Source organism: Canis lupus, chromosome 24 (genome assembly GCF_048164855.1).
Source record: "Canis lupus baileyi chromosome 24, mCanLup2.hap1, whole genome shotgun sequence".
Lineage (NCBI taxonomy): Eukaryota > Metazoa > Chordata > Mammalia > Carnivora > Canidae > Canis > Canis lupus.
The window spans coordinates 41,976,945-41,992,055 of NC_132861.1; the positions used below are offsets into that span (position 1 = coordinate 41,976,945).

The following is a 15,111-nucleotide window of genomic DNA, read 5'->3' on the forward strand; positions in this document are numbered from 1 at the left end:
CGTCATGGTGCCTTGCCTTTAAACTAAATAACGATTTCAACAAAGGCATTATTATACTTTCTTTTTTCTTAATAGACTTTATTTTTCAGAGCACTTTTATATTCACAGCAAAATTGAGCAGAAGCGATTTCCCATATCTTCCACCAACACACCACTATCACAACGCCCCCACACCAGAGGAGTTCACTTGCTACAGTCGATGAACCTCCATGGATACACGTCGTTGTCACCCACAGTCCGCAGTTCACATTAGGGTTGGCTCTTGGTGTTGTACATTCTATGGCTCTTGATAAATGTATGATGACACGGATTCACCATTATGGTGTCATACAGAGTAGCTTCACTGCCCTCAAAAATTCTCTCTCTGTTGATGTTATTTCTGAAATTCTGAAATGCTTAAGAAGAGGAAATATCTGTAGCCCAAGGGGAGGATGATTTGATCAAATGTAGGAAAAGAATCAGCTGCAGATGGGAGTCTGGGGGAAGCTGCAGGTTCTTCTGTAGGAGCCTGGGAAATGAGTTAAAATGATTGACTGGCATTAGGCAGGTAACTCTGACGAAACAGCAGCAAGACATTAGTGAAGCCAGGGAGAAAGCACTATTCCCTTTTTGTCCCTCCTCTCATATTTACAATTCACAGTACTGGGAAGCCTTGGTGCTTAACACACTGACAATACTACTTATTTGTTGTTGTTGGTTGTTGTTTTTTAAAGGATTCTATTTTTTTTATTTGAGAGAGAGAGAATGAGTGGGGTGAGGGCCAGGGGAGAATGAGACTCCCCGCTGAGCAGGGAGCCTGATGTGGGGCTCGATTCCAGGACTCTGGGATCATGACCTGAGTCAAAGGCGATGCTTAACCAACTGAGCCACCCAGGCGCCCTGCCACTTATTTGTTCAAGAAAGATAATCCTAAATTTGATTTGAAATTCCTTATTGCGACAAGGAATGGCTATATTTGCTGAGCAGATTTACCAGAAAAGGAAGGCTTCTTCAGTCCAAACTCTACTGGACTTATATTTTTGGAAACCTCAATGGAGAAAAAAAATCTTCCTGATGAGACATGTGCAAAACAGCTTTTATATATTAAATGTTTGGATCCATATCCTTAACTGTTTATAACTGCCTCAACCTTTATTTTATCATCAAAATAAATGTCTATAGATTCAATGGTTTGAATAGGCTTCTAGAATTGGGGTAGATAGGAAAGGCTTGACTTCAGCCTCCTCCATGTTTGACAGAAAGCAAGCAGGTCTTAAATCTGGAGTCACCTGCTCTTGAACCCACACCTGACCCAGCCAGAAAAATGGACGTGTGTCAGTGACCTGGGGAGAAAAGGATTTTATATAAAATTAAAAGAATTGTTGACTTAATGTCAACAATGTTACATGTTACATCTTGGGTCCAAGTAACTCTGGGGGTGGGCACATTTCAGAGAACAGAACCCAGCAGAAGAATTGCTTCCTAGTGAAAGGGGTGAGATGAGATCACCAGCCTGGATCATCACAGCCCCGGTCACTGACCTGGAGACAAGGGCAGCGTTGAAATCTGCACATCAAAGGCATTCCTACTGTTGCTGAGACACTTCTAGGGACCCCACAAGATACCGGAAGGGAAGGGGCCAAGACATGGCGGCTGAGCCCTTGCAGTGGTGTGGGTGGGAAGGGGAAGTTGCATTAACAATTATTGTGACTTAATTTATACCTGGGCAGCCACCAAGCTAGCTTCTCTCTGCTCCAAACCCAGCCTTCCACAGCCTGCTCTGGGATCTGCCACTGAGGCGCAGCCAACCACATTTTTGGTGTATGCCTAGAAGATGCTGGAGGGGAACTGAAAGGCTGGAGGAAGAAGAAGGACATGCTCCTTCCCTGACCACTTCCGGCTCCTGTGAGCAGCAATGCTGGCAACACTTCCTCACCCTGGAGCAGCGGTTCTGTCCATGACAGCCACCTAATCCAGTGTGCAGTATTTCCAACGCTCACAGAGCTGGTCTCTTCACAGTCCCTCAGGAAGCCATCTTTGCTCCTGCTCTAGTTTTCAACCCTGGGGGGTTGGGGTGGGCAGAGTGACAATTCCTCCAAGCACCCAAGATTCAATGGTTTCAGCCTCATGTCTTTGTTTCCAAGCCCTAGAGGTGATGGCTGCTTCCTATAGTTGCTGCTTCCATGATAATTTATTGCTATCTTTCTGCCATTTCTGTTTTCTAGTTAACAACTTTGCACTAGGTTATCAATCAAGTTCTCTCTGTTCAAATATCTTCTCACTGGACCCTGACTGACACACACCTGGAGTTCGCCCTGTGCTTGTATTCATTCAACAAGCAGGTAATGAGTTTCCCGCCGTGTGCCAGGCACTGTACGAAATGCTGGGGGTTCAGTGATGAATATGTCAGGCAAGCTCCTTGCACTCACGGGGGAGGAGGGAAACAGCCCCTGTCAGGTTGATGGCTGTGTTCCTAACCCCTCTGTTCCCACCAGGCGACACCCACACTGATCCAGATCCATTGTGTTTTTGCTCCTGATCCAGAGGGTGCCTCTTCTATTTCTGTTTCTGATTACCTTATTCAACGAAATAGTATATAACTCAACAAAATGTAAGTGCTCAAAGGATGAGCATCCTTTTTACAAAAAGTAAATTATGTGAAGGTTATTATCAACAGTGATGCAAGTGGATAGATATTATGTGCCTGAAGGGCATCTCATCTCTGTGTATCCTTTCCAAAAATCCACATCTCCAGTCTCATGAAAAAAACATTAGATATTGGGAGACATTCTACAGATACCTGGCCAGTACTTCTCAAGATAGTCAAGGTTATGAAAAGCAAGAAAAGACAGACTGTCAAAGACCAGAGGAATCTGGGGAGATGGGACAACCAAGTTCAATGTGGCACTGGGGCTTTGATCCTTGGACAGAAAGAGGCAATGGACAAGGGAGTAAAATCCAGATAAAGCATGGAGTTAATTATTATTTAATATGTCATTGTCGGTTTCTTAGTTTTGACAAATGTAGATGTTAATGACTGGGAGAAGTGGAGTGAGGAGTATTCAGGAACCCCCATACTAGCTTTGCAACTTATTTGTAAATCTAAAATTACTCCAAAATAAAATGTTTGTTGTAAAAAAAAAAAAAAAAAAAAAAAAGCTAAATTGCATGCTTCGGGAGATTTGGTAATTGTGGGTTGCTTTCGAACAATGCCTTTAAATTAGACGTGGGCAAGGCCTAATTGTAAAAGATAAGGAAACAAGTTTCAATCTTGCTTTCCAAGTCCCTTTATGCTCATGCTTCACTTTGAAGCAACCGAAACCAGAAATTATAGACGATGCTCTATGTCTGTAGTTTATGCAAGAAAAATGATGCGGAACCTGAATCAACAAACTCCTATTCAGTATGATGACCTTGTTTCTCGGTTGAAACCGAGGCAAATGAATGTGCATTTATTTATATTTTCACCGAAATATTTAACATAGACATAATCACTTTTTTTTTTGACATAATCACTTTTCTATGATTCCCCAATTTTTGTGTAATCAGCCTACCAACTACCAGTCTCAAATGCACTAAGACTGCTTCTGCTAAAAACTAAAACAAGATCATTGTAGAGTGTGAATGGTGCTCTCAAAAAAACAACAACAGCAACAACAAAAAACAAAAAAAAACAAAACCCAAAAAACAAACAAACAAAAAAATCAGGCATAGTAGAAAAGAGAGTGACCAGGCAAGGATGGGAGGCTTCTCAGGGGGTCAGAGGAACTCTCTGAGGAAATGACATTTGAGTTGAGGTCAGAACATGGCCTGGGGAATGTTCGTTGTCAGAATTTAATGATGGAGAAAGTCACACAAACAAATTAATGCAGCAGTGTCATAAGATGGATGTGCTGGCAATGGGGGACTCGACGGGAGGGGGCCCCTTCCTAACTGGGGTTGTCAGAAGAGGCGTCACAGGAGACACTGCCACACAGCAGTGCTTTGAAAGAGAAGGCATTTCCTAGGCAGAGGCAAGAGGGAGCAGAGTGATTTCAAGCAGTGGGCGCAATATTAATAAAGCACAAAGATGTGAAACAGCCTGAGGTATTTGGGAAACAGGGCGTAGAAAGGTCAGAGTCACACTTTATCAAGAGTTTAACAAAGCCCAGTTTTGCTGCTTAAAGTGTGGTTGAGGATCGACAGTACCAGCACCATCCAAGACCTTGTTAGAGATGCCGAATCCCAAGACCTTCCCAGACCTACTAAATGGAAATCTTCATTTTAATAAGAATCCCAGATGATTCACATGCACCTTATAGTTTAAGAAGCTTTGTCTAGAGGAAGGATTGGAGCGAAGCGTTTGGAAGTCAAGATACAGTTTAAGAAATTATAATAGTCTGGTCACAAGACGAAGATGTCCAGAGCTAAAACAATAACACTAAGGAAGAGAACAGATGTTAACAGAGGTTCAGGGGATGGAAGTATAAGCCGTGAAAACTGGTGTAGCTGGCATGAGGGAAGTGGGGAGCTCACATGACCTTCAAGGGGTGATATTCCAGAGCCAGGAGGTGATCCCATTGTATGTATACGTAATTATTACTAAAAACTAAATGATATATACTGACAATAATATAAATTATATTAAATACAAATGTAATAAATTCTCATCATAAGTCACCACTCTCTAATTATTTTACTACATTTCACTCCTGAGATCATGACTTGAGCTGAAATCAAGAGTCGGCCATCCGACTGACTGAGCCACCCAGGCGCCCCTACCTTCTTAACCATTTCAAGTGTATTTTTCACTAACGTTAGGCATGTTGATGGTGTCGTGCAATAGATCTCCTGAACTTTTCCTCTTGCAAGACTGAAACTCTATACCCATTAAACAACAGACTGGACTTTTAAAAATAAAATTAAAAATCTAGAAACAGGCTCTGAGATATAATGTGGTCCGAGATTTACAAACACAAAGTATATATATATATATCACCTACATCTACCTATCTAAGCACCGTTAAACAAAGTTGTAGTTTTCTTTCCTAACTTCACTTTTAGGGCCAAAGAGCTTGGGTCCTAGTCAAAGATCGTCATCGATACAGAAGGTCCCCCTGCTACTTACGTTCTGTAGCTCTCCATTGGCTGACTTTTTAATAGAACTGGTAGCTAGCATTTCTGAACTTATTTTGTAACTATCTTTACCATTGACAAAGATAGTATCGAACTTTATTTCAAGCACTTGGTTTATGCCAGATACGGGGCTAAGTCTCTTCATTGTAATATTTTATTTAATCCCCACAACAAGCTAAAGAAATAGGTACTATACTAATTACTATTTTACAACAAAGAAATAAAGACATAAAATATGCTTAATGCCAAGGGTTACATGACCAGCAAGGGGCTGAGCCAAATTTGGACCAAGATTAGAGTCCGAGCTCTTCATCATGAAAGTAAAGACTGTCTTTTCTGTACTTTCTTTTCTTTTCAGATCAGACTTCCAGGTTTAGCAATCTGGGATTGCTAGTCCTAAGAAAGAATGAGGATCCTTTTTTTCTCCTCCATCACTACCCACAACCTTTCCTCCTACACGGACCCAAACATTGCTCAAACCCTTTCCTCTGCCACTCTTGCGTAGTGCCACCAGGGTGATTGCTACCTTGTGTCCTACACCCTGAGATAGACTTCTGTCCTGCCAGGGAAGCTTGGGAGTGTTGAAAAGACTGGCCCAGAAATTATCGTGGACTCTTTGCCAGGAAAATGAACCCTGGTACTAGGCTTCCCAAAGTGTGTTTTGCAGAATAAGAAGAGTTTATATGGGAAAAGGGTTCTGAGTCACTTAAATTTGGAATGCTACAAGTTAAACAAAGTTAATCATAAAGTTAAATGTATTTTAATGCTGCAGAACATCTTAGAGCCTTGAATGGGCCAGTGTAGACTGTGACTCTCCCATGAGGGGTAGAACATGTACCATTTCTCTATGTACTTGACCTCAGAATCTCTTTTTTCATGCACATCTCTCTCTCATGACTACCGTTCTCAGGAAGACACTCTGGCAAACAGTTCCCCAGGGTAACCTCAAACGAATGAAAAATAGCTTCTTACGTAAGTCTGGGCACATCTCTCTTCTATAAGGTAAGAATGTATATTCTAATATTTTAGTCCAGGTAGAGCACTTGGGTAAAGGGAAAAAAAAATTTTCTTCCTCTATCCATCTTAGGTTCTCCTGCTGGGGTTCTATAAATTAGGCTGGTCAAAGATTGACAAGAGAAAGCAAACAGAACCTAATTTTGTGCTTTGTGTGTAAACATGGGAGCACTCGGCACCGAGTAACCTAACGCGGACGTTGGAACTCGGGTTTATATATACCATCGTAGGTTAGACAAAGGAAGAGGGGTCTTGGCTCCTGGGAGGGGAGACAAGTTGTGGTAAGGCAATGAGGAAAAGTATGCTAAACAAAGACTGTTTAGTGACATTTATCGTGGTGCCTCTTCAAGAGTCCTCCTCTTCCCAGCACAGGAGGGGAAGATGTCTCTAGTGATGTAAATTTCCTTTACAAAAGGAAACCTGTACCCTGTGTTTAAAGCTTTTCCTTCTCCAGCTGGTTCTCAAAATGATCCATATGCCAAAGAGGCAATGTTCTGGGGTGTTAGATCCTGGTGCCTTCCAGCATGTTCCCGTTTCCAAACGTAGGCCAACTTTAAACCAGCCATTTGCACCATAAGGCAAAACTGAGTGAGGTTCTAAGCTGGTGCTTAAACTGGCCTCTTGCACTGTCAGGAACGTACAATCCAGAATCTAATCTGTTCATTTGTAGGTGATGATAACAGAATCTACAGGTTCGTTCGCACAGATGTTATTGCTACTTATGAGATAAAGTTACTCAATTACTTAGGCATCCCTAGGTACTTAAAGCGAACATAAAGTATTTCTATCTAATAGCTGTATCTGTACCCTGTTACTGTACACCCTGTGGAGAGTTTTATGGCTCCTCCCAGGAATTAGAGGGGTGGGGGCTGGGGAGGCAGAGAAAAAGGAATATGTTCTATCCCCTAGTAAGCAAAAACCACAATGGAAACAATTTAAATGTTTCCTCTTATCCAGAGAATGTCTCCTGTAGTACGGCAGAAAATAAATATTGCCATTTGGGATGTGAGAGGGAGAAAAATGACAAAAATTAGGGAGTAGAAAAGCCTCTGTGCTCCATACCAGAGATGCTGAGATTCTGAATCATGGGATGTTAGACAGTTGTAAAGATTACTCGGTGCAGCCTTTCATCTTGCAGATAAGGAAACTGAGCCACAGAGCAGGAGGTGTGCTTGGACACCCGGTTGATTTCGTAGGTCCAGGAGGAAGGAGAGCTGCCACATTGCCAGCTCACTTCTCTGTTAAGCTCTGGCCCCTGGATGCAGCCTGCAGCCTCATGCTGCCTTGCTCATGTGGGTCAGGTCCAAATCCACGTGTTGGTCGGAAATGCTTCTACTTTACTAACAGCCTTTCACTCCTGAGGTTTGAGAGCCAATTTTTATGGTACCTGCTGACCCTAGCGGCTCACCTTTCTTCAAGCCTTTGGTGGTGCAATGTAAAGGCATCTGAATGGCTTCTCAACAGGAGATAGTCCATTTTGCAATTCCTTTCCTAGGCTGAGTTAATAGCTAAGCTCCTGTGGGATACGGACCAACTGAAATCCTATTATTTAGTGATCAGAAATGGCCCTAGTCCTAGTTTCTCATTTCCTTTGAAGGAGCCAACATGCTTTTCCTCTTTTTTCTTTTTTATGTAATACAAACTATACGGATTGTTTTATGTTGGAGAGATCTTTTATGGACAAAAAAAAAAAAGATTTTTCAGACAAAATATTTGCAGTGTTTAAGAAGCAGGCAAATTTGAATGAGAGCCTTGTGCCTATTTGCAAACTACTTAAAACAGATGAGATAAAAGACATAATGGAAAGAGTGAGCTCGTAACCATTCAGGGACTATTGAATTTCATGTGTCAGGTTAGGCAATCGATCAATCAATATCAAACTATACAAGTAAAAGCTAGAAAGGTAGTTCATATGGCTTGTCACGCGAGTCACAATAAGTCACAAAAAATATCATACAATATCAAAATGAACATTTAAAAAAATCAGCTTTATTCATTGCAGTATGGTTACAAACCGTAAAATTCATGCACTAAATAGAGTTTGATGACCTTTGACAAATACATACCCTTGTGTGACCTTTGTAACCACCACGACAGTCAAGAGATGAAACAATTTCATCAACCAATAGGTTCTCTCACGTCCATTTAAGAATAAGTTGCAGACGTGATGATCTATTTCCTAAATACTTGTTTATATTATATAGGAGTTCTCCTGTGTGACCGTGGGACAAGGATCAAAATCAGGAAATGAACACTCAAACAAAGTTATTATCTTACCTATTGACCTTATTAAGGCTTTGTCAGTTGTCCCCGCGATGTCTCATTTTATAGCAAAACAATCCAAATGTTGAATTCAGATGTCTTGTCTCTTCAGTCTCCTGGGATCCGGGACATTTCCCCGAGCCTTTCTTTCTCATGACATTGGTATTTTTGAAGCGTACAGGTCAGTTATTTGGCAGGCTCTCCCTCCACTCAGATTGTTTGATGTTTCCTCATGACTAGATTCAGAGTATGCACTTTGGGCAGGAATACCACAGATGTGATGCCGGGTTCTCAGAGTGGCCCAGCAGGAGACACGTGCTGTTGACTTGGGTCAGCAAGGTGGTTGCCTTTGGTCATTTGGTTAAGGTGGTGTCTGCCACATTTTTCCACTGTAAAGTAACTGCTTTGCCCATAATAATCAAAAAGGATCTGAGAGGAATATTCCTTGAGGTGCACCATATGATTCAGCAACTATACTCATGAGCATTCTTCTCCAAAAGCAGTCAAATCTCAACTGACCAGAGTCAATAAAATGGAAGTTGTTCTTTGCTAGACTGTTGGTTGCTCCCTACGACCTGGGGAGAAGAGAGGATTTAAACAATGTTTTAAAACTGGCATCATGTGATGTGAGCAGCACTGGGGGTTATATAGGGCAACTGATAAATTGTTGAACGCTACATCTAAAACTAATGATGGGCTTTATGCTGGCTAACTGAATTTAAATTAAAAAAAGTAAAGCTGGCATCTGGAATTTATCTCTCCAAAAGGATATTCTAGGGTCTACCTGAGGTTCTGAGAGGACTGGTCTTGAACCCCGGGATCTACCGCAGCTGGCCATTAGCATGGGTGTTTTGATACCTCAGTCTTCAAGGGTTAATTCAACCATGATGATTCTTTGTGGTTAGAAAGTCAGGAAAGGTTATATATTTTAGTAAGAGTTTCAACAGTAGATGTTAAAGTGCTAAAAAAAAATCTTCCCATTTCCTATTCAAACTTGAATAAACACTTTCAGTTAATCAAGATTCTCTAGTATATGCAGAAACTCTGTTCTGTCTTTGACACATGTATTTCTAATACATAGTAGTCATTTCACACTTAGAGTTTTATGCTTTCTCACATATACGTGGGACTGTATTCGTGGACCATTAGATTTTTGCCACCAGAATTTCTCTTGTCATTTAACCTCCTGGATGGTTTTTAATGTTTTTAAATGAACATTCCTGGCATCAAATCATGTGGTAATTAATGGGCAGGAATTATGTTCATTCTCTAAAATCATCTTCTAGAATATTTATTTATTTTGTTGTTTCTTTAGAAGTGTGGGAAAATGTGCTACACATATTTCTCAAAGCTAGGCTGTTACCACTTTAAAAAAAAAAACAAAACACACACACACACACACACAACACGACCAGATTCTAAATGCTTACTCATCGCTGGGAAAGCTTTCACAGCTTTACATCTACAGAAGCGCTGGGCCCTCCAGTTTCAGATAGTCTTCCTTTTATGTTTTGTTAAATAAGAAATGACGACTTGAGAGAAGACACGTCTGAGCATTAAGCATGGCCAAGGGGCTGGAGCTTCCTGTTCATTTAAGTCCACTGACAGATTGGTGGAGGAAGAAGAATATTTTCTTTCTCAAACAAAATCAGATGTGAAGAGCCAGAGAAGCAGCAGTGAACTGGGGGGTGGGGGGGTCGGGGCGGTGTGCCTGGATGCTTATTCGGCATTCTTGGCCTTCATGTCCTCCCCTGACTCCCACATTGGCTATGAACTGCTCTCTTGTTGGTGCTTCTCCAGGCCTTAACCAACCCATCCATTGTCCTATGATTGTGTTTAGCCCCCCACTCAACCGAGGACTCTGATTCTTACTTGTATCTAGGACACCTAGATAAGTTCCTGAGACATGTCAGGCAGTTGAATGGACAACTGAATGCTTCAGAGGTTTGATTAATATCACCTTACATTTCATAGGTAGAAAGAAACAAAATAATTCAGCACAACCCCACGTTTTATGGAAGAGGAAAGCAACTCCACGTATTTAAATGACTTGCCAACGTCACCAAGTATTTAGATGATAAAATAGGACTAGAACTCATCTGGTGCTCTTTCCAATGCGATATGCATACATAAATTTGATTCTTACAGGACTGGCCAAAAACAAACTAGAAAGAATGTAGAGACTTTTCTCCTCATGTTCTTTACTTAATGTTGATATAGCTGAAGTCCCTGGAAAAATTCACCTTTTGAGAACAACAGCCTTGAAGTCAGAATCAGTGGCTGTGACAGATAAACTCTGTCAACCTTCATGTCCAAGCAGCGATCCCCAGGGGGTCATCTGGAACCTGCTCCACTTAAAAGGAATTTTCCATTTTAGAATCAAGTGCACAGATAACCCTCCCGGTCATATTATTTCTGAATCTTTGTACTCAATAGTCCCTCCACTTGAAATTCTTTCTACCTATTAAACATTTTCCAAGACATGGATAGATGTGAAAATTTCAAAATGTTGACTAAATAAGAAAGTTGCAGAAGGAGGAGTATAGTATATAACATCACTCATGTAACTTCTCTACTTTTTAGTTACATACAATAAAATGTACTTTTCCTGCTATACAGTTCTATGAGTTTTGACAAATTCAGAGTTACGTTGCTTTTGCCACAATCAAGATACAGCACAGTTTCATCACACACATCCCTAAATTTGCCTCTGCTACCTCTTAGTCAAACCTCACCCTACTCCCCCAAATCCCCCCATGCTCTTACAACCACTGATCTCTAAGTTGTCATTACAGCCTTCTTCTCCAGAACATTCTGTCAATGGAACCATAGTGTAACCTTTTGAGATTGGCTTTCTTCACTCAACATAATGCCCTTGATATGCTCCAAGTTGTTGCTTATATCAAGTTATTTTATTCATTATTAGGTACTATCCCACCTCATAGATGACCTGTTTTATTTACCCATTCCTAAGTTGAGAGACATTTAGGTTTCCTGTCAGCCTTTGACGCTTATCAGTAAAGCTGCTGTTAAACACTCACACACAAGTTTTTGTGTGAACATAGATTTTCATTTCACTTAGCAACAACACAGAAATAGGATTGCTGGGCAGTTGAGTAAGTACATATTTAACTTTATAAGAAACTGCCAAGCAGTTTTTCTGAATGGGAGTTCCAGTTTTGCCACATCCTTTCCAGCACATGGCATTGCCAGGCTTTTTAGTTTTTAGTCATTTTAATAGCTATAGGTATATATTTCATTGTGGCTTAATTCGATTTTTTTCTAATTACTATCAATTTGAACATTCTGAAAGTGATTATTTGTCATTAGTATATCTATCTAGCGTAGAAGTATTTGCTCAAATGTTTTGCTCATTAAAAAAAAAAAAAAAACAACAACCAACTGGGAGTGCGTGGGTGGCTCAGTCAGTTGGCTAAGCATCTGCCTTCAGCTCAGGTCATGATCCCAGGGTCCTGGGATTGAGCCCTGAGTCATTGGGCTCTCTGCTCAGCAAGGAATCTGTTTCTCTCTCTGTCTCTCCCTCCATGCTCATGTTCACTGTCTCTCTCTTTCAAATAAATACATAAATTCTTAAAAAAAAAACTGGATTGTTTGTTTTCTTATTGTTGAATTTTGAGAATTCTTTATATAGTCTATGTAAAAATCCTTTGTCACATATGCGATTTGCAAATACTTTCTCTTTTTCCTCTTCTCTTTCCATTCTTTTAAAGGTATCTTCTGCAGAGCAAAACCTTTTGACATTGATGAAGTCTAATTAGTCATTTTTTCTTCTACAGTTTGTTACTATTTGCATCACACCAAAGAACACTTTGACTAACCTATATTGTCCTCAAAAAATTTTATAGCTTTATGTTACTTTTAGATCTATGATCCATTTTGGATTTCTTTTTGCATAAGATGTAACATAAAATTTGAAACACATAAGCACCTCTGGATAAACATAAAATATATGGGAAAGATACATGGGGTAGGAGAAAAAAACATGGAATTGGGTAAAATTTACAAAGAAGTATTCAATATGAACCATAACATTTTATTTCCATAAAAATAATGAATCTTGAAGTTATGGGTACATGCAATTTTACATAGCCTCATCACAACTATAAATCCTGGACACTATATATAAAACAAATGTAAGATTCTAAAAGGTGGAGAGAAGAAGGCAGACTGGCTAGGGCCCTCAGGTCTCTAATAATGACATGGTGCTAAGTTCTCTGGGGTTTTTTTTCTGTCTCATACATATTCTAGAGAAATTCACAATTATACTTGGGGACTTCACCACTCTGCTCAACAATTGGTAGAACAACTAAATAGAAAATCAGCAACAGTATAGAATTCAACATCAATAACTAATAGGACCTCACTGATATTTATAGAACCCTCCACCTGATAACATCAGAATACACATTCTTTCCAAGTACCAGTGGAAAATATATCAAAATACGTTATACCCTGGGCCACAAAAAAGAGCTCAAAACATTTAAAATAATTGAAATCATACAGTGTATTTTCCAACCACAGTGGAATCCAACTAGAAATCAAACATGGAAAGATAACACGAAAATCTCTAAACTCTTAGAAACTAAACAACACACTGCAAGATGATCCAAAGAGGTTGTCTCAAAGGAAATAAAAAGTTACACTGGCATTAATAAAAATAGAAATAATGCCACATAAGGAAATTTGTCCCCATGAAAATTATATGATTTTCTATTGTGGAAAATCCCAAGGGAAAAACCAATCAATCAATCAATCAATCTCCTAGAATTAATATGTATGTGTAGCAGAGTCACAGGATACAAGATAAACTTATAACAATCAATCTTATTTCTATATACTAACAATGAATATGTGGACAGACATTACAAATATGATACCAGTCACAATTGCTTTAGAAAAGTAAATGACTTAGGTATAAATCTAACAAAACATGTATAGGACTTGTGTGTGGAAAGTTACACAATGCTGATGAAAGAAGTCAAAGAAGCTCTACTTCTTTGAGAGACACACTGTGTGTATGGCTTGAGTACTCAACATCATGATCATGTCGATTATCCCCAAATTTATATACAGTTTTAACATAATTCTTATCAAAATCCCAGCAGGAACTTTTATAGATTTAGGCAAGATTATCTTAAGATGTATATGGAAAGGGAAAGGCACCAGAATAGATAAAACAATTTTTAAAAAGAAGAATAAGGAAGGAGGAAGTAGCCAACGTGATTTTAAGACATATTATATAGCTGCAGGAATCAAGATTGCATAGTATTGGTGGAAGAGTACACTCAGATCAGTGGGATGGAATAAAGAACCCAGAAATAGGCCCACACAAATATGGCCAATGAATGTTTGACAAGAGTGCAAAGCAATCTAATGGAGGAGGAAATGTCACCTTAATGGTGCTGGAACACTAGGACATCCACAGGCAAAAATATGAACCCCAACCTAAGTCTCAAACCTTATTTAAAAAAAAATACCTTATAAAAAACCCAGAGCAGATCATGGACCTAGTAAAATGGAAAGCTATAAAACTTTTTGAAGAAAACAGAGGAGAAAGTCTTCAGGATCTAGAGCTAGGCAAAAAGTACTTACACTTGAAAAAAAAAGCACAATCTCTGAAAGAAAAAAACTTAATAAATTAGACTTCATGAAATTAAAAATTCTTTCTCTGACAAAGACCCTGTTGAGAGGATAAAAAAGAAAAGCTGTAGACTGGGAGAAAACCTTTGCAAACCACATACCTGACAAAGAACTAGTATGTAGAATATACAAAGAGCTCTCATAACTCAACAGGAAAACAAACAACAATCCAGTGGAAGAATGAGCAAATGACAGGAAGGGACATTTCACAGAAGAGGATAAACAAATGTCAAATAAGCAGGGTAGCTGGGTGGCTCAGTGGTTGAGCATCTGCCTTTGACTCAGGTCGTGATCCCAGGGTCCTGGGATCGAGTCCCACATCAGGCCCCCCCGCAGGAGGCCTGCTTTTCCCTCTGCCTGTGTCTCTGCCCCCCTCTCTCTGTGTGTCTTTCATGAATAAATAAATAAAATCTTTTTTAAAATGGCAAAGAAGCATATAAAAAGATATTTGACACCATTAGTCATTGGTAAAAGGCAAATCAAAACCACAAGGAGATACCAGTAAATAATGACCAGAAGAGCTAAACTAAAAAATAGTGACAACACAAGATGCTAAGCAAGGATGCAGAGTAACTTGAGCACTCATCAAACTACTGATGGAAATCTCAAATGGTACAGCCTTTCTGGGAAAGAGTTTGGCAGTTTCATAAGAAATTAAACATGCAGGGGCTCCTGGGTGCCTCAGTAGGTTAAGTATCCAACTCAATTTTGTCTCAGGTCATGATCTCAGGGTCCTGGGATCAAGCCCTCCATTAGGTTCCGTGCTCAGTGCTCAGTCTTCTTGAGATTCTCTCTCTTGCTCTCTCTTACCCCTCTCCCAGCTCCTGTTCTCTCTCCTAATAAATAAATGAAGAAAATCCTTTAAAAAAAAATTAAACATGCAACTACTACAACCCAGTGACTGCCCTCCTGGGCCTTCATCCCAAAGAAATAGAGACTTAAGTTCACAAAAAAACTCTGTATATGAGTGTTTGTAGCAATGATAATAATGCTTATCAATAATAGCCCCAAACCAGAAACAATCCAGATTCCCTTCAACGGATGAAGGGCTACACAAGCTGTGTACCCTGGAAGACTGTT

At 39.8% G+C, this 15,111-nt stretch overlaps 1 long non-coding RNA gene across 3 annotated transcripts; it reads left to right on the forward strand.

Annotated features, from left to right (window-relative positions):
- The first annotated feature begins 307 nt into the window (after positions 1–307).
- Positions 308–11,937, forward strand: LOC140616108 (uncharacterized). 3 transcript variants are annotated; one of them, XR_012016637.1, is made up of 6 exons: positions 308–547; positions 1,744–1,884; positions 2,205–2,321; positions 2,475–2,590; positions 6,005–6,096; positions 8,313–8,460. It is a non-coding gene; the product is annotated as an uncharacterized lncRNA (long non-coding RNA). The 3 variants fall into 3 exon arrangements; XR_012016636.1 differs by lacking the exon at positions 8,313–8,460 and adding an exon at positions 10,345–11,937 and having other exon boundaries at positions 309–547; XR_012016638.1 differs by lacking the exon at positions 8,313–8,460 and adding an exon at positions 10,345–11,937 and having other exon boundaries at positions 325–446.
- Positions 11,938–15,111: the final 3,174 nt, after the last annotated feature.